At 46.3% G+C, this 20,498-nt stretch overlaps 1 protein-coding gene and 1 long non-coding RNA gene across 2 annotated transcripts in view; both read left to right on the plus strand.

The window, feature by feature from the left end:
• The window catches only part of LOC146035406 (3-hydroxyacyl-CoA dehydrogenase type-2-like), a 232,060-nt gene that overhangs the window by 60,631 nt on the left and 150,931 nt on the right, over window positions 1-20,498 (plus strand). The window lies entirely within an intron of this gene.
• On the plus strand, window positions 6,633-9,407 carry LOC146036559 (uncharacterized). The gene is made up of 3 exons (XR_014460851.1): window positions 6,633-6,802; window positions 8,818-8,982; window positions 9,328-9,407. It is a non-coding gene; the product is annotated as an uncharacterized LOC146036559 (long non-coding RNA).

Raw genomic sequence — 20,498 nt, forward strand, 5'->3', positions numbered from 1 at the left:
TAAACCAACCATTTCCCTTCCCCCCCCCCCCCCTGATTATTACAAGGCAATATTTTAATCTCCAAAAAATCACTTTAAAAACAAAAACTTAATGGGCTAATATTTTTCCAAATATGCTGATATTTGTTTAATTAAACCAAGCATACCTCCAAACATCTTCAATGTAGAAATCACACGGCTCAGGAAAATGGGTGTGGGTCTATGCCATAGGGGGATCCACATTTTACATCACTACGGGTGCATGGCCAGCACTGTCGTTCTGGTCATGCCCCCAGCCCCTCTGCCTCTCTAAATAGATGCTGGACGGTCCTGCGATAAGCGAGACAGTTGGGGGGGAATGAATTATATTAAAGCTATTTAATCTTTATTTAGTATAATTTTATGTACATTTTTCATATTTGTCAATAAAATTAATACGGTTAAATATCTATAATGTACATAATTTGGTCATTAAAAATATATCTACAAATGTGCCCTAGACATTAGATAAGAGGTGGGCAGAGCCTGGCAGCTGCTGGAAGGTTAGTTTCCAACAGGTAATGGCAGGCCCTCAGGGGCTACTGTACTGCCAGAACTTCCAGACCAGCAGCCACAATGGCCGCTCTTGAATGGCTATTGGTCTGCGGCCTCCTCTTGGCTCACGACTGGTTCCATATGTAAAATGCCACCAATGTTGTCTCTGCCTGGCTGACATTTGTTGCTCCAACTGCAATAAGATGGTGGCGGGGACCCTGCCTAAATTGTCTATCCCAGGTTCCCCAATTTCTGGTGGCAGGCTCCTCTGAAGCGGTCACAGCCGATGCCCTGCTGCATGGCATTTATGTGTTTTCTCCACAATTGTACAAGATCGCAGGCTACAACCCTTCCCTCATTCAGTCCAGAGGAAGAGTACCGATACTTGGTAATGTGACTGGATAGAGCTACACCTCCAGTCCCCCACAAGACAATAGGCCCATCATGATGGTATGATGATGACACACATCCAGCTGGTCACATGGTTGTTAATAAGTCAAAAGTGTACAAAATTGTATTTCTACTTTCTTTACAACATTTTTCTATTATTATTCAAGGAGACATTGTGGCATATAGTAATCACTACAGGCCCATGTAGCCTTATATCCAGCACAGCATGCAGGGGAGTGGCAAGGGGCGATACTGGTGGAGCATGAGCTCCAGTTGCCAAAAACTTCAGAGGCTGCGGTGCAGGCTGCTGCCAGGACCATTACCCACAGTGCAGCTACCTTGGCCTAGCCAGTGCTGGGCTCTTCCCTGATACAGCCCTGGTTGAGCACACACCAACGATCATGTCACCACACATAGGGGGTATTCTGGTTGATTCCATCAGATGCAAATTCGCACCCTTGATAGTCAACTAAACCCTGCCTTGAGAATGGTGGTATGCTGGCCCACCATTTGCAAGGCACATTAGTTCGCACTGGCTTTGAATGGATGTTTTACATAAACATCCATTTGCAGCCTGTGAGGTAATACCCAAATCATCCGATGGTCAGTGACCATCGAATGAGGTGGAACATGCACGCATATCTAAGGTTGCTCTGAACAACCTTACATATGCGTGCATGTTCAGAAGGCAGTGGGCGGGCTGCTGACATCTGGTGATATTAGCTGCCCGCCCCCACGTGATCGGCCCATTAGCATGAGAATGCCCATGAAACGCTGGACGCTCCCATATGCTAATGGGACGCACCACGGTACTGACTCATTTGCTGGTATAAACAATACAGGCCTGATTCAGGACCTTGGAGAGTGCCCCACATTTGTTCCTGAGCCCTCAATAACAAGGACTACAGCATCTAGACCACTAGGGACACAGCCGATATAGGGGCAGATGTATCGGGTGCTGGACGGGGTCCCGACAGGCATTTACCCGACGTCGGGATCCCAACTGTCAAAACACAGACAGCCGGGTTCCCGACGGCCGTCGGCAATTTTCCCTCATGGGGGTCCACGCGAGCCACCGTGCCCGCAGCGAGCCTGCAAGGGGCTTTGTTGCGCTTGCCATGCTGTCTGGGTACGGCCAGTCAGGATCCCGACATTGGGCTAATGACTGTCGGGATCCCTGTACCACACCCGATGTATTAAGTCTGGAGAAGAGATAAACTGGAGATAGAGTGAAAGGAGATAAAGCACCAGCCAATTAACTGTGTTTGAAAATGACAGTTGGGAGATGATTGGCCGTTGCATTATCTCCAGTTTATCTCCAGTATATCTGTTCTCCGGGCTTAATACATCTGCCCCATAGTTAACTAGTTACCGATATCATTTAGTGACATCACACGCGGACGTTGAACATGCAGGTTGTTAGCTTCATGGCCAAAATTTACCTGCACGTTCTGACGACGAGCTGGGTGATTAACGTTAACGATGCGTGGGAAGTGCGCATGGTTAATGATACTGAGTGTACACACTAGATATTTTATTCTTCTGAGTAATATCTTTTAAAAGGTTGTTTAGTGTATATGGGGTTTAAGGGGCCCATGTACCCATGTACTGTGATAATATCGGCCGAATTTGCAATATGATTATTGATCGCATGGATGTAAACAATAAACCAAAGCGAACATCGCTTCAGGTCCACTGACAAATATAAAATATAACCATGCAGCTAGGTAAAACAGAAAACTATTTCATAAGTATTCATAAAATTACATTCATCTCGTATTTGAAAAACCATACAGAAATTCACATAGGTTCATCTTAAATGGTTCTCAACTCCTTTGGTATTCAAACAAAGGGGGTTATTTTGGTTCACTCTTTCTGACAAAATTCCTTCTTAGATGGACAAAACCATGTGCACTGCAGGGGGGGCAGATGTAACGTGCAGAGAGAATTAGATTGGGGGTAGTTATTTTGTTTCTGTGCAGGGAAAATACTGACTGCTTTATTTTTACACCAATATAGATCTCACTTTGAAGTAAAACCCCACCCAAATCTAATTCTCTCTGCACAAGTTACATCTGCCCCACCTGCAGTGCACATGGTTTTGTCCATCTAAGAAGGAATTTGTCAGAAAGAGTGAACCAAAATAACCCCCAAAGGGACATCAATAACACAGATGTGATTGTATAGCAGCGCTGCTCAAACACCAAGCAACTTTCCATCGCTAGGGGATCAACCACAAACAGTGCTTTGGTGTGGAAGAAAGTGCATCCGTGCTATCACAAATAATTTCTGGTAAAATCCCCAGCAGGAGGACAACGTTACCCAATCAGTGTATATAGGGGGTGATTCTGGTTGGTTTGCAAAAGCAAACTCCTTCTGCAGGTGGGGCAGATGTAACATGTGCAGAGAGAGTTACATTTGGGGGGAGTTATTTTGTTTCTGTGCAGGGTAAATACTGGCTGCTTTATTCTTACACTGGAATTTAGATTTCTGTTTGAACATACCCCACCCAAATATAACTCTCTCTACACATGTTACATCTGCCACACCTGCAGTGCAGCATGGTTTTGTGCATTAAAGAAGGAGTTTGCTTTTGCAAACAAACCAGAATCACCCACATGAATCATTTTGTGCTGCTTACCAAGATGTCCTCGCAAAGATTGCAGATAGTTGGTAGATGGTGTAAGAATCCTCATTGTTGTGCAATAAGCTGGTGCGGATAGTGGAATTTCCCACAACTTGCTCAGGTGGGAAAATGGCGTTAAGCCACTATGAGAGAGACACATGGGTTAATTAACCATGCCACGTGGAGATTTAAGCTCATAAAAATAAAGTAAAAACTGTATGTATAGCAGACCATCACATATAGCATTGAACCCTTTCACACTAAACCCAGGTCGCCCATTATATACAAGGCAACCCGGGTTTAACCCTTCTGACAAGGGCATAACTGCCATAGGTGCAGGGGGTGCAGCTGCTATGGGGCCCAGAGCTGAGAGGGGCCCATCTTTACTGTCTAAGTAATGTTTTACATACATTTATTACCATCAGTTGCTAAATAGGGGGCCCTTACAAACTTTTGCTATGGGGCCTACGCATATATATATATATATATATATATATATATATATATATATATATATATATATATATATATATATATATAGTTACGCCTCTGCCTTCTGATGGCCAGGGTCAAATTGTCAAATTGGTCGACCCGGGTTATTCAGTTTGATGTTATCACACTGCACCTTGACCCGTCAACCCGGCCACAACCTGGGATTTAGTTGCAGTGTGAAAGGGGTATAGGTGATTACCGAATGTCCAATCAAAAAGAGAAGGAAAGACACCAGAGGTCGGGGTCAATAGGAAGAGGAGGGCACCATCCTTTGTTTCCCCTGAATGCCGGGAATGAGGCAGTGCAGGGCCAGATTAACTAGCCCCTCGGGAACCGGAGATACCGCCAAGCAAAGCTGGAACGTTTTCCCCATAGGACAACATAGGACCAGGTTCCAATGGCTGCCATTTCCTGCCTGGCATCACTGGTAGAACTCAGTCAAACCCAAATCGCTGGGCCTTCAATCTGATACCAGGCTGGTCCATATGAGTTCATTCTAGAGATATTGCGGGTAAAGTGATTTTTATCATTTCTGAAATGTAATTTCATGGCTGTTCATGTTGTTTGAGGACAGATTTCTCTGTAACCAAACAGCCCAGTTTCACAGGACCAAAATCATTCAAAGCCTACATGTAAATGGGTCAGTTGGTTCTGAAGATATAGCTGGTTGTTTAAGGGAGGGGGGGGGGGGGGTGTTCTCTCCCCCTCACACCAGAAAATGCAGGTACTAGGCTGATGTAAAAGGGGCCAGCCCGGGAATGTCCCTGCATGATCCTGGGACCATATTCGCAGGTAAATCCCTGCATTTTCTGGTGTGAAAGGGGTATTATTTCAAATAGCCGGGACCTGCAGTGCTCTGAATACAGCCGGGCAGCCCCCGGCTGTCAATGGCCGTTTTTTTGCCAGCGGCGGCTGTCCCCCAGTTACCGCGAGCATGTATTCCCCCCTTGGCAATGAGCATGTAATCCCACAGGGCAACAAGCTTGGAACCCCTGGCAATGAGCATGTAGGTACACAGCACTTATGTAGCATAATTTTAATAGGCATTATGGTGTTAGGCATAATACGTAGTGTGGCGAAACATGTAATAGGCATTATGGTGTACATTTTTAATGCGCAATGCCCCTGTTTATGAAGAATATTGTGCTTTATTGCTCAATCTTTTTGGTATAGTGTGTATTTTGGCTCAATCCATGTGGCAAAATGTGAATTCTGCCTTAATCTGTGTGGCATAGTGTGAATTTTGACTCAATCCGTGTTCCATAGTTTGAATTTTGGCTCAGTCGGTGTGAATTTTGGCTCATTCCATGTGGCATAATGTGTAAGAGGCAAATACAGTATAAGGGGGTAAGTATCTTAGCACCTTTGGGGGGCACCCGCCAATATATCTCCCTACATTTTTCCTATGCCAGCACCCTGCCTTTTCCAGGCATATATAATAAGTTGAAAGTATTTACAGAAATAGAAACACACCCATGAGCAGACCACCGAAACAGAACATTGGTCACACTACCCACATTATTAGGTGCTGGCCACCACCCCTATTATTGTGCATAATAGGTCCTTGATCATTTTCAGCTCCAGGCCCATTTAGACCTTAATCTGACAATTGGCGACTGTATACGGATAACATAATAACGCAGAGACACGGCACAGACACACAGGAAACCGGATACTGTATACTGAGTGAGGTACAAGATCGCGACTGTATACGGAGAACACAATAACACAGACAGACGGCGCAGACACACAGGAAGTCGGATACTGTATACTGAGGGAGGTAAAAGATGGCGGCTGTATACGGAATCCGGATAACACCAAATAAAATATAATAATAACACAATGACAATTTTCAGGTCACTTTTCTCTTTACGCACTTCTTTATACAGATAGAGTGGGCCTTGCTCTTGTAGGTGACGTCGGAAGATTCGCCATCCGCCATCCCTCGCCAGCTGCCGTGTCCCCGCCGCCTCGCCGACGGTCGCCCCGGGTCCCCGCCGCCCCCCCCTAACCCTGTCCGTCTCTCTGCAGTGGAGACGGACAGGGTTCCCGTCCCCCCGCCGACGGGAAACTGAGACGCGCGTGCGAGACGCGCGCGTCTCAGTCAGATGGGGTGCCTCTCGCCAGATTTTGGCGCTGGCGCAGCGGCAGCAAAAATGAGAGGTGCTCCATCTGTATTACACTATTTATCTGGTGTATTAGTTATGTGACAATCAGTTTTATGATAATTAATACTATTTATATGTTAAACAATTGTATTACACAAATGCCACCACCAGCCTCTGTCCTTCCCCCACTTATTCTCCTCGGGTATATAGATAATATTATCTATACAGAATATTTCCTGCTGAAAATAAATATATAGATAATATTATCAATATATAAAAATAAAAATCAGGTTGTTTCGATGTGTCCCTCCCTTGCCACGTGCTGGGTCTCGGGACTCGAACCTGCAACCTGTGGCTCCCCGTAGCTTGGACTAATAGACACGCGCCACTGTGCCAACCAGCCAGAAGAGCCTCTCTGTGTAACTCGTAGCTCCACTGCAGTGACGTCATCCGCTCTGTGCTGCACCATCGCCACCTATTGGCAGCTGATGGAACTACACCCGGAACGACTGTGTAATCCTTGCTTGCATACAGTACTCTGAGCTCCGCTCCCGGTCATCTCCCTGCTTCTGTGGAAGTAGGGTCAGAGTGTCTGCTCCTGCCGCTGCTGCAGTGATGTGGGTCCCAGTACCTTGGATGAAAGAGGCTTCCAGAATATCAGGCTCATGGGGAGGTAAGCAGAGGGGAGGACATTTAACTCCTAGCAGGTTACTATGCGGAAGGGGGGTGGGGGTCTTTTGTGTACACAATCATGCTACAAATAAGATGTAATAACAGGTCTGGGGGGTTTGGTTACTGAAGTACTGCTGTTCTTCTGCAGGGGGGGGGGGGGGGGCGTTGGACTGGAAGTGCTGCTTTTCTACTTGGGGAGGATTTACTGGAAGTGCTGCTGTTCTATTGGGGGGTGGGGTGGGGTGGGTGTACTGGAAGTGCTGCTGTTCTGCTGGAGGGGGGTACTGGAGGTGCTGCTGTTCTACGGGGGGGGGGGGGGGGTGCTGGAAGTACTACTGTTCTACTGGGGGGTGGGATACTGGAAGTGCAGCTGTTCTACTGGAGGGGAGTCTGGATGTGCTACTGTTCTACTGGAGGGGGGGACTGGAAGTGCTGCTGTTCTACTGGAGGGGAGTACTGGAAGTGCTGCTGTTCTACTGGGGTGGGTGTATGGAAAGTGCTGCTGTTCTACTGGGGGGGGGGGGGGGGTTACTGGAAGTGCTTCTGTTCTACTGGGGTGGGTGTATGGGAAGTGCTGCTGTTTTGCTCGAGGGGGGGGGGGGTGTATTGGTAGTGATGCTGTTATAGTGGGGGGAGGGGCCACTGGAAGTGCTGCTGTTGTGCTGGGGGGGTACTGGAAGTGCAGTTCTACTAGGGGAGGACACTGGGAGTGCTGTTCTTCTATGGTTGCGGGGGGGGTGATATTTAAGCTGCTGTTGAGTGATCGTGGGGGGGTGGTAAATTACCTGTGCTGCTGAAGCCTCTCACATCCTGCTCTGTCCCACACTTATAAAATCTTTCACACCTGACCACGCACTCCATCTGTAGCCTTTGCTGCCGTGCCTGCCTCTACCTCCATTGCCATGGCCCTGGCTCGGTCTGGGAGGCGAGGCTCCGGACTGCATGAAGGAATTCCTATTTCCAAACTTATGTAACGTGCAACGGAATATGCTGCGCTATATAAGAAACTGTAAATAAATAAATAAATAATATGTGTTTCAGCACTGTATATGTATTCTCTATGTGTGTGTGTTGGCAGTGTGTGTATATATGCTATATATCGCGTGAACATCCCATTTTTTTGGGACGTTCCGGGGCCGGCAGTGGCAGGGGGGTGAAGTTGGTAGTCCCCCGTATTACCCGACGCTGGGCGCATCTATTCCTGCAGGCAGAGGGACTGACTGGCCAGCAGCTCACAGCGCATAATATGATGTAACAATGGGCCTTATTTTGGTTCATTCTTTCTGACAAAATCCTCTGGGCTATGGTGACTCGGCTTCCTCAGGAGAAAGTCCCAATTAAACACTACAGGAGCCTGTCTGATTTTTATTTTTCAGCCCAAATAATCCCGCTTACCTGATACAGGGTCAGGTTGAGAAAGGGCAGAGCAGCCCAGACCATCCAGTTCTGCACATTTACAGGGCTACAGTGGCCGATGACCATTCAGACAGTTTGACAGGTCCCCAACTTGTCTCTCTACACTCCTGTCTGTCACATCCAATCAGCAGCCGTTCCCATTTTAACGGGCCACTGGTTGCCTAAGACGGCCATTGTCTCACATAGCAGACATTGACTGGATCAGTCAGAAGACAACTTTATAGACCCAAACTCTGAGATCTGACTCCACTAAGATGATGTTTTGTTTCATTCCCAATTCCGAGTCTGGAAGGACAACGTGCCGGCACTCGGATCTGCTCCGGAAGTCCTGAGTTCGGGTGGGTTTGGTTTCCAGGAAACCAAACCTGCTCATCTGTAATATAGATATGTCTATGGTGTACTTGTGAAGCTGGTGGCCATATTAAATCTTTTAAAGGACCATGTTTGACTTCAAAAAAAAAAATAAATGTTTGCCTGCTTCCACTTTTAAATAAAAACATGCAACCTCTTTTTATACATAAATGTTTTTAATATTTTTTATTTTTTTGCGTCAGTATTAATCTGTTGTGTGATTTGCTTTCTGCCGGTAATTGAATGTAGGTGACCTCAGAGTCCGATGTGACAAATGCGTTGGAGGTGGCCCGTTCCAAGTTTGGAGGAGTGAATATTGTGGTGAACTGCGCTGGGATTGCCGTAGCTATAAAAACCTACAACAAAAGCAAACAGAGGCCGCACAGCTTGGAAGATTTCCAGAGGGTCATAAATGTAGGTTTAAACGATATTAGAACTTGATTTTCTATTTTCTCTGTTTGTATAAGCTATTGTATTAAAACCTGTATTTTGGAAGAATTTCTACAGTTTTCAATCATTTGAGTGTGAACAAATAATGGGCCTGATTCAGACCCGATCGCAGGGCGGCCGATTATCGGACCACTGCACATGGTATGCAGTTAACATGCACAAGGTCCCCCTGGGAATGAATACAGTCTGCATCAAGGCCAATATACGCTGCAGCATATGGCATTGCGGCGGTCGGGATTCCGACCGCCGGCATATCATACCGGATCCGATAAAAGTTGTTGAGTTATATTTTATTTGCTATTCTCTTAGGTGAACATTGCCGGAACTTTTAATGTTATTCGTCTAGCGACAGCAGAGATGGTGAAGAATGAGCCAGATGTTGATGGACAAAAAGGAGTCATCATTAATACAGCCAGCATCGCTGCCTTTGATGGACAGGTCAGGCGCTTCTTTTTATGTAATGACCTAAAATTTTGGAGTATGAGAAAGATGTGTTGTCATCTGTACGTATTTCTGTGTTGGATACATTCCTCCTACAGTAAATGGAGGGTCTGTCTCTGAGTTGACCTAGAGCGGTGGCAATTCCAGCTAGAAGAAATCCATGCGACTATCCCCCTGCATTCAGCGACCATGACATCTCTGCAGCCTTCAGCTTGGGACAGCGGCATCATTACATTCCTTTGCATCTGCCCCAACCCATTCCTTCATGCGGGAGATCCTCCTGAAACCTCTAAACAGGCTGCAGCTTTGTATACATGGTCACGGGGGATGCAGTTAAAATCCCGGCGGTCGGGATCCCGGCGTTCAGAATCCCGACCGCCGAAATCCCGACACATTCTCCCTCCGTGGGTGTCCACGACACCCCTGGAGGGAGAATAAATTAGTGTGCCGAGCGTAGCGAGCCCGCAAGGGGGGGCGATCCACGTCCCCCCCCCCCCCTTGTCGGGATTTTGGCTGTCGGGATTCCGGCGTCGGGATTCTGAACGCCGGGATCCAGTACTGAATCCGGTCATGGGACACTTATACGGGATGCGGTCAATTTGCCGGCGGTCGGGATCCCGGCGTTCAGAATCCCGGCGTTCAGAATCCCGACACTGGAATCCCGACCGCCAAAATCCCAAAACTTTCTCCCTCCGTGGGTGTCCACGACACCCATAGAGGGAGAATAAAATAGCGTGCCGAGCGTAGCGAGGCACCGGGCCCGCTGCGTGGCGAGCGCAGCGATCCCGCAAGGAGGGGCGATCCACGTGTCCCCCCCCATGTCGGGATTTCGGCGGTCGGGATTCCAGTGTCGGGATTCCGTCCGCCGGGATCCCAAACGCGGGGATTACGTATCGGATACACTTATACTATGTGTAGACACCTCACTACCAACCATTCATCCTTAAATCAGGAGAGATACCGATGCTTCTGATTCCAGTTGCTTGTAATCTCTTTCGGTTGTGTACATAGGGGTAAGGTCGACACATGAAATAGGTAGACCTGGGTCGGAAAGTCAATACAATTTATACATTTGGTCGACAGTCAAAAGGTCGACATGAGTTTTTCACGGGTTTTTGTTTTGTTCCGCAATTCGGCGTAAGTCTACATGAACCCCATATCAGTGTACCGCGTCCCTTCACATGGCTCGCTGCACTTGCCGTGCTTCGGATCCTATTATATTCCCCTTCCACGCCCTAGTGGATGGTCGGGTATGAAATACCTCCTGTCGGCACAAGTCGGCTAAAAAAAAAAGTTGAAAAACTCATGTAGACTCTCCCATTGTCGACCTAATGCTTGTGTAGCCCTAAGCCCTGTGAACCGTTAGTGGTCGACCTAATGTATGTTGACCTTTATAGTGTCAACCTAGCGGCTGTATCCCGTACACAGATGCGGACTCTTTAACCTTTACATCTGCAAACTATTCCTTGTGCAGATTGTGATAGTGATTTGTGTGCACATGCGTACACAGCTGCAAATGTATTTATTTTTTGAGGACTTTGGACTTGCTAATCATGTCAAGTGAAGTGAGGCAAACGCTCACATCACATCCACCAGCGCCATGGCAACTGCATACATATACTCAGCTTTGGTGCAAAAACATAGGGCCTAATTCAGACCTGGTCGCTCATCTGCAAAGTTGCAGATGACTGCAACTAGATAGCCGCCGCCGAGACAGACCGAAAACCTGCGCAAATCTGTGAGTTCCAGTCTGTGTACATGTGAGTAAGTCTGACCTTTCTACAGTTCTGCGACAGGCAGACCGAAGCACGCACTGGCGTCACACATCCTCCCTTAAAATGCCTGGGCAGGCCTGCAAGTTTGGTTACCACCCTCCAAACGCCAGCTTCCTGTCAATCCAGTTTGCTATTTGGGCTCGCGCATGCGCACTACGATTTGTGCACATGAATATCATTCCATGATCAAACGGATTGCAAATTCGCACAACAGCGATCAACTTTGAATCAGGCCCATAGACTTCCGAAATGAGTGTCTGATCATGAAGAGTGGACGCGCCAATAGCGACACTGGAGGCGTGTTTCTCTATGTACATGATCTCATCTGATTATGGAAACTGGATTGACCCGTCTTTCTGCTTGCCGACATTCCCTGTTTCCTACCTTAAACAATACCTTCCTGTCAATAACTGCGCTGAAATTCTCAGCGAGAGCGGCATCGCAACTCTACCGCGGTGCATGTACAGTCTACCATTAATTGCTCAGTCTTGTGGACATTGACCATGTATTCAAGCTGGAATTGGGCCCTGTGTGTATTGTGTTTTCTCCTTTGGACTCTTTAGCAAACAAAGCACTTTTTTTTCTCAAATGGACAAAACCATGCTGCACTGTAGGTGGGGCAGATGTAACGTGGGAACCAACCCCCAGTGCTGTGAGGCAGTAATACTAACCATTACATCGTCCATGCTGCTGTTTTTGTTCCTACACAATTGTTAAGTTCTGGGTAGCACAGTAATCTGTCCCTCTCCCCCTCTAATTCTTGTGTTCAGCTAAGGACATGTAAGATAAATGTGTAACTGGTGATTGCACAAGGAAGCAGGTGGAGATCCTGAGGTCCAACGGCAGCGTGCTACTCTCTGGCGTAGTGTGATTTCCCAGCATGGTTTATTTTATATGTATATGAAATTGCCTACTTCTGGTTATTTGTAATGTGTCACATGAGCTTTGCTGTATTGGTCACATTGTGTACTGTTGCAGGTTGGACAGGCGGCCTACTCTGCCTCCAAAGGGGGAATTGTAGGAATGACCCTCCCTATCGCTCGAGATCTGGCTCCACTTGGCATCAGAGTCGTGACCATCGCTCCTGGTACTTTCCTTTTTATATCTGTTTTACTTGCATAAATGTGACCTGCTAGGGCAGGGAAGGGGAACCTTTGGCCTTCAACTGTTGTTGAACTACGCATACAAGCATGCCGTGCAACTATTGAGCATTGTCAAAAAGCAAAACTGTAGCAGAGCATGCTGGGATGTTTACTTCAGCAACAACTGGGAGCCAAAGGTTCCCCATCCTTGCACTAGGGAACCATTTGTTTATACGGGATGCAGTTACAATCCCGGCATTCAGAATCCCGACGCCGGAATCCCGACCGCCGAAATGCTGACACTTTCTCCCTCCTGGGGTGTCCACGACACCCCTGGAGGGAGAATAAATTAGTGTGCCGAGCGTAGCGAGGCACCGGGCCCGCTGCGTGGCGAGCGTAGCGAGCCCGCAAGGGGGGGCGATCCACGTTCCCCCCTTGTCGGCATTTCGGCTGTCGGGATTCCGAACGCCGGGATCCCGACCGCCGGGATTCAATACTGAATCCGTTTATACTACCTGATGCCTACACATAGTGAAGGCAGCCATCTTGGGAATGATGACTAGTCATACATCTATGACCAGCTCTACATGGATAGTAGTTGGGGGATTATTCAGTGAGGTCATTGATTGCTGGCAAATTGATAAGCGGTGATTAGAGGGCGGGTCCACAAATGTCTGCTGTGAGTTTGTGCGCTTTAATAAAGTTACGTTTGCCAGGCATCCTTGTGATCCATTATCTGGGATCCCCCCCCCCCGCCTCAACTTATTAATATGGGACACCTGTAGTAAAGAAAGAGGGTCCCACTTATACAGATATAGTAATATAAGTAGTTTACATAAAGTGTCAGCAGCCATTTTATTTCTTAAGCAACTCTTTATGCAATTGCAGCCAGGAAATTCACTACAAACTATAAAATCTGATTAGAGTTTTTGTGAAAGAATGCATTACCACACAAAATGGCTGCCTATGTTGTGTCTGTGACTAGAGAAGCGGTCATTTGGTTGACAGTCATTAGGTCGACATGGGTCTAGGTCGACAAGGGTCTAGGTGGAAAGGTCATTAATTCAACAGGTAATTAGTTCGACAATGTCTAGGTCAACATGGGGTTTTTCACTGTTTTTTGAGCCGACAGGCGGTATTTCATGCCCTACCATCCACTAGGGCGTGGTGGGAGAATAAAATAGTGTGCCGAGCGTAGCGAGGCACCTTGCCCGACGCATAGCGAGCGGATGCAGTGCATGTCGACTATGTTGACATTCAGGTAAAAAAAACTGTGAAAAACCCCATGTGGACCTTTTGACTGTCGACATAGACATTGTCGAACTAATGACCTTTCGACCTTTTCCCATGTCGACCATCATGCTGAAGACCAAATGATCCCAACCCCTGTGACTGATGCTCTCTGTGAGACTGTTACAGCTGAGGAAGCCTGATTCAGATGCGTTTGCAGTACTAACAAAGCAGCAGCAAACTGTGAGGCAGCCGCTCACGTCCACCAAAGCCATCACAACATGCTCGGCAACTGAGTGCGAGTGGTCCCATTGTGCCTTCATGGCTGTTCAAGAATACACATGGGAGTTGTGATGGCGCCATTTTTTGTATGCATATAAGATCGCCTTGTTTTTGCAGACACTCCCCGCTATCTCCGTGACTGAGTTTTCACTGCGAGCAGCATCGCAAGGTTACCTTGGTGCCGTGTGCTGTCTCCTGGTTGTACACTTCCTCCTTAGTCAATACTAGATATGAGTGACTTTTTTCGTTGTGCTATTCTTACTCTAGGAAAGGATTAAATGATTAATAATGACCCTTTTGTCTTGTAGTGTTCCCAGTGAGGCGTTATGGAGTCTGGTCCCCCCGCTAAAGCCCCATACACACTGGGTGATTTTGAGCTGAAAGCAGCTCAGTTTGTTGTACCAGCTGCTTTCCGCTCCAAAGCGGCCTAGTGTGTACGGGAGAGTGGTGATGCGCGCTCTGGCATAATCGCCAGCTGCCGCCACTCATCTGCTGGTATTACCAGCAGATGAGACAGGGTGGACAGCTTTCCATAGCTTCCTACTATGGAAAGCTGTCCACGCCCTGGAAAAATCACTGGGCAGGGGGAAATCGCTCGGTGTGTATGCACTTTTCTTGAACACCGTTGGCTTATTTAGTACCTTAAAATTTTTTTTTTTTTTAAATCTGTTCTCAAGTATGAATATTGCAAAACCCTAGACCGCTAGTGAGCCTTGGGGACCAACATTGGAGAACACTTTTTTTTTTTTCTTGTGTAAGATTTTTTTCTGTGCTCCGGAACACTGTAAAATGTCACCGAATATTCTGTCTTTTCAGGCTTGTTCGCAACCCCTCTCCTCCTTGGGCTCCCTGAGAAGGCAAGATAATTCCTGGCCAAGCAAGTACCTTTCCCCAGCCGACTGGGCCACCCTGAAGAGTATGCCCACCTGGTACAAACCATTGTAGAAAACCCCATGTTGAATGCAGAAGTCATTCGTCTGGACGGTGCCCTTCGTATGCAGCCTTAAAGTTAGAATCTTACAGGGAACCACCAAACCTTCCGTCCACGTCTTAAAGCATCGCTCCCGGGTTACACAAGGAGTTGTAAGGCTATGGTGGCATTGATGCCAGGAATGTACCCAGAAATCTATCACTAGATTATTCTAGAAGACGTGGAAGGCCAGCCAGATTTACTGGAACTGTGATTTTGACCTAATTCTGTTTATGCGGTTTGTAGGTTAAAATTTGTTTTCTGACTATTGGATGCTTCTGCTCTTTGATTCATTTTGTTCTTCTCATTGAACATAACAAGTGTTCATTTGGTGTGGGTGGAAACGCATAAGGAACATCATGTGATACAGAACACCAATGGAAACAAATAAACTATGGAAATACATCAAATAACAAATGTGCATTTTTCTTTTTAACAATTTTATTTACAGTTTCTTATATAGTGCGCACATATTCTGCAGCGCTTTTACAGAGAATATTTGAACAATCACAACAGTCCCTGCCCCAGTGGAGCTTACAATCTATATTCCCTACCACATGTACACACACACATACAGACATTCTAGGGTTAAGGGATTGTGGTAGGAAACCGGAGAAATGTTCTAATACCCAGGATACCAATGATTCCCTCAAATTTACTGTTTCATTTTAAACAAGTCCAGTTCCCGATAAGTTTGCTTTGCCATGACCATGAATAAAGAACAAGATCAAACACCTAATGTAGCTGGAGTTGATCTAAGTGGGGAATGTTCTTCCCAGGACAACTTCTTGTGGCCCTTTCGTGTATTACATAAAAAAAAAATTCTTTTTGTATTCCTGTCCAAAGGAAAAATGACAAATGTGGTCGATAAAGAAATATATTATAAGTCACTCATTTATTTTTATTTTTTATGTAAAAACATCACTGTTACTAGAAAAAATGTACCTGTACAAAGCAGAAGGGCGGCTCACTAGTAAGGAATAAGAACAAGGCTTTCCCTTTAGTGTACAAACAAGTCTGCAAGTGACCACTAGGTGCCGCTAATGCCTAGCAATGCTTTGTAATCAAAATTGGGCCAAATTCACTAAGGTAGCATTAGAACAAGAAAATATAAACTAATATACAGTAATTCAAGAATATACTGTTTTTATTATAGGCTGTATAGTTTATAAAGTAGAAACCATTTTTAAGAAAGCTTTTTTTTTTTTGTTATATGATAAATTTCTAGTGAAAGCATACCTCCCAACATTTTGATTTTAGAAGTCTGGATGCTCGCATGGCTGAAATAGGGGTGTGCCCTATGTCACAGGGGGCATGGCCTTACAAGGATACCATCACTACAGGAGCATGGCCAGCCCTGTGTAAGCTGCTGGCCCCCAACCCCTCTGCCTCATGCAGTGCGATCCTTTTGCATGACATTTATCGCATGCGATCCCAGCAAAGTCTGCCCGGCTTAGAAGCAATCCCACAGATTGCTCTGAACAACCTTACATATGCGTGCATGTTCAGAAGGCAGTGGGCGGGCTGCTGACATCTGGTGATATTAGCTGCCCGCCCCCACGTGATCGGCCCATTAGCATGAGAATGCCCATGAAACGCTGGACGCTCCCATATGCTAATGAGATGCACCACGGTACTGGCTCATTTGCTGGTATAAACAATACAGGCCTGATTCAGGACCTTGGAGAGTGCCCCGCATTTGTTCCTGAGCCCTCAATAACAAGGACTACAGCATCTAGACCACTAGGGACACAGCCGATATAGGGGCAGATGTATCGGGTGCTGGACGGGGTCCCGACAGGCATTTACCCGACGTCGGGATCCCAACTGTCAAAACACCGACAGCCGGGTTCCCGACGGCCGTCGGCAATTTTCCCTCATGGGGGTCCACGCAAGCCACCGTGCCCGCAGCGAGCCTGCAAGGGGCTTTGTTGCGCTTGCCATGCTGTCTGGGTACGGCCAGTCGGGATCCCGACATTGGGCTAATGACTGTCGGGATCCCTGTACCACACCCGATGTATTAAGTCTGGAGAAGAGATAAACTGGAGATAGAGTGAAAGGAGATAAAGCACCAGCCAATTAACTGTGTTTGAAAATGACAGTTGGGAGATGATTGGCCGTTGCATTATCTCCAGTTTATCTCCAGTATATCTGTTCTCCGGGCTTAATACATCTGCCCCATAGTTAACTAGTTACCGATATCATTTCGTGACATCACACGCGGACGTTGAACATGCAGGTTGTTAGCTTCATGGCCAAAATTTACCTGCACGTTCTGACGACGAGCTGGGTGATTAACGTTAACGATGCGTGGGAAGTGCGCATGGTTAATGATACTGAGTGTACACACTAGATATTTTATTCTTCTGAGTAATATCTTTTAAAAGGTTGTTTAGTGTATATGGGGTTTAAGGGGCCCATGTACCCATGTACTGTGATAATATCGGCCGAATTTGCAATATGATTATTGATCGCATGGATGTAAACAATAAACCAAAGCGAACATCGCTTCAGGTCCACTGACAAATATAAAATATAACCATGCAGCTAGGTAAAACAGAAAACTATTTCATAAGTATTCATAAAATTACATTCATCTCGTATTTGAAAAACCATACAGAAATTCACATAGGTTCATCTTAAATGGTTCTCAACTCCTTTGGTATTCAAACAAAGGGGGTTATTTTGGTTCACTCTTTCTGACAAAATTCCTTCTTAGATGGACAAAACCATGTGCACTGCAGGGGGGGCAGATGTAACGTGCAGAGAGAATTAGATTGGGGGTAGTTATTTTGTTTCTGTGCAGGGAAAATACTGACTGCTTTATTTTTACACCAATATAGATCTCACTTTGAAGTAAAACCCCACCCAAATCTAATTCTCTCTGCACAAGTTACATCTGCCCCACCTGCAGTGCACATGGTTTTGTCCATCTAAGAAGGAATTTGTCAGAAAGAGTGAACCAAAATAACCCCCAAAGGGACATCAATAACACAGATGTGATTGTATAGCAGCGCTGCTCAAACACCAAGCAACTTTCCATCGCTAGGGGATCAACCACAAACAGTGCTTTGGTGTGGAAGAAAGTGCATCCGTGCTATCACAAATAATTTCTGGTAAAATCCCCAGCAGGAGGACAACGTTACCCAATCAGTGTATATAGGGGGTGATTCTGGTTGGTTTGCAAAAGCAAACTCCTTCTGCAGGTGGGGCAGATGTAACATGTGCAGAGAGAGTTACATTTGGGGGGAGTTATTTTGTTTCTGTGCAGGGTAAATACTGGCTGCTTTATTCTTACACTGGAATTTAGATTTCTGTTTGAACATACCCCACCCAAATATAACTCTCTCTACACATGTTACATCTGCCACACCTGCAGTGCAGCATGGTTTTGTGCATTAAAGAAGGAGTTTGCTTTTGCAAACAAACCAGAATCACCCACATGAATCATTTTGTGCTGCTTACCAAGATGTCCTCGCAAAGATTGCAGATAGTTGGTAGATGGTGTAAGAATCCTCATTGTTGTGCAATAAGCTGGTGCGGATAGTGGAATTTCCCACAACTTGCTCAGGTGGGAAAATGGCGTTAAGCCACTATGAGAGAGACACATGGGTTAATTAACCATGCCACGTGGAGATTTAAGCTCATAAAAATAAAGTAAAAACTGTATGTATAGCAGACCATCACATATAGCATTGAACCCTTTCACACTAAACCCAGGTCGCCCATTATATACAAGGCAACCCGGGTTTAACCCTTCTGACAAGGGCATAACTGCCATAGGTGCAGAGGGTGCAGCTGCTATGGGGCCCAGAGCTGAGAGGGGCCCATCTTTACTGTCTAAGTAATGTTTTACATACATTTATTACCATCAGTTGCTAAATAGGGGGCCCTTACAAACTTTTGCTATGGGGCCTACGCATATATATATATATATATATATATATGTATAGTTACGCCTCTGCCTTCTGATGGCCAGGGTCAAATTGTCAAATTGGTCGACCCGGGTTATTCAGTTTGATGTTATCACACTGCACCTTGACCCGTCAACCCGGCAACAACCTGGGATTTAGTTGCAGTGTGAAAGGGGTATAGGTGATTACCGAATGTCCAATCAAAAAGAGAAGGAAATACACCAGAGGTCGGGGTCAATAGGAAGAGGAGGGCACCATCCTTTGTTTCCCCTGAATGCCGGGAATGAGGCAGTGCAGGGCCAGATTAACTAGCCCCTCGGGAACCGGAGATACCGCCAAGCAAAGCTGGAACGTTTTCCCCATAGGACAACATAGGACCAGGTTCCAATGGCTGCCATTTCCTGCCTGGCATCACTGGTAGAACTCAGTCAAACCCAAATCGCTGGGCCTTCAATCTGATACCAGGCTGGTCCATATGAGTTCATTCTAGAGATATTGCGGGTAAAGTGATTTTTATCATTTCTGAAATGTAATTTCATGGCTGTTCATGTTGTTTGAGGACAGATTTCTCTGTAACCAAACAGCCCAGTTTCACAGGACCAAAATCATTCAAAGCCTACATGTAAATGGGTCAGTTGGTTCTGAAGATATAGCTGGTTGTTTAAGGGAGGGGGGGGGGGGGGTTGTTCTCTCCCCCTCACACCAGAAAATGCAGGTACTAGGCTGATGTAAAAGGGGCCAGCCCGGGAATGTCCCTGCATGATCCTGGGACCATATTCCCAGGTAAATCCCTGCATTTTCTGGTGTGAAAGGGGTATTATTTCAAATAGCCGGGACCTGCAGTGCTCTGAATACAGCCGGGCAGCCCCCGGCTGTCAATGGCCGTTTTTTTGCCAGCGGCGGCTGTCCCCCAGTTACCGCGAGCATGTATTCCCCCCTTGGCAATGAGCATGTAATCCCACAGGGCAACAAGCTTGGAACCCCTGGCAATGAGCATGTAGGTACACAGCACTTATGTAGCATAATTTTAATAGGCATTATGGTGTTAGGCATAATACGTAGTGTGGCGAAACATGTAATAGGCATTATGGTGTACATTTTTAATGCGCAATGCCCCTGTTTATGAAGAATATTGTGCTTTATTGCTCAATCTTTTTGGTATAGTGTGTATTTTGGCTCAATCCATGTGGCAAAATGTGAATTCTGCCTTAATCTGTGTGGCATAGTGTGAATTTTGACTCAATCCGTGTTCCATAGTTTGAATTTTGGCTCAGTCGGTGTGAATTTTGGCTCATTCCATGTGGCATAATGTGTAAGAGGCAAATACAGTATAAGGGGGTAAGTATCTTAGCACCTTTGGGGGGCACCCGCCAATATCTCTCCCTACATTTTTCCTATGCCAGCACCCTGCCTTTTCCAGGCATATATAATAAGTTGAAAGTATTTACAGAAATAGAAACACACCCATGAGCAGACCACCGAAACAGAACATTGGTCACACTACCCACATTATTAGGTGCTGGCCACCACCCCTATTATTGTGCATAATAGGTCCTTGATCATTTTCAGCTCCAGGCCCATTTAGACCTTAATCTGACAATTGGCGACTGTATACGGATAACATAATAACGCAGAGACACGGCACAGACACACAGGAAACCGGATACTGTATACTGAGTGAGGTACAAGATCGCGACTGTATACGGAGAACACAATAACACAGACAGACGGCGCAGACACACAGGAAGTCGGATACTGTATACTGAGGGAGGTAAAAGATGGCGGC

Source organism: Crinia signifera, chromosome 9, assembly GCF_055691185.1.
Source record: "Crinia signifera chromosome 9, ASM5569118v1, whole genome shotgun sequence".
NCBI classification, from domain to species: Eukaryota; Metazoa; Chordata; class Amphibia; order Anura; family Myobatrachidae; genus Crinia; species Crinia signifera.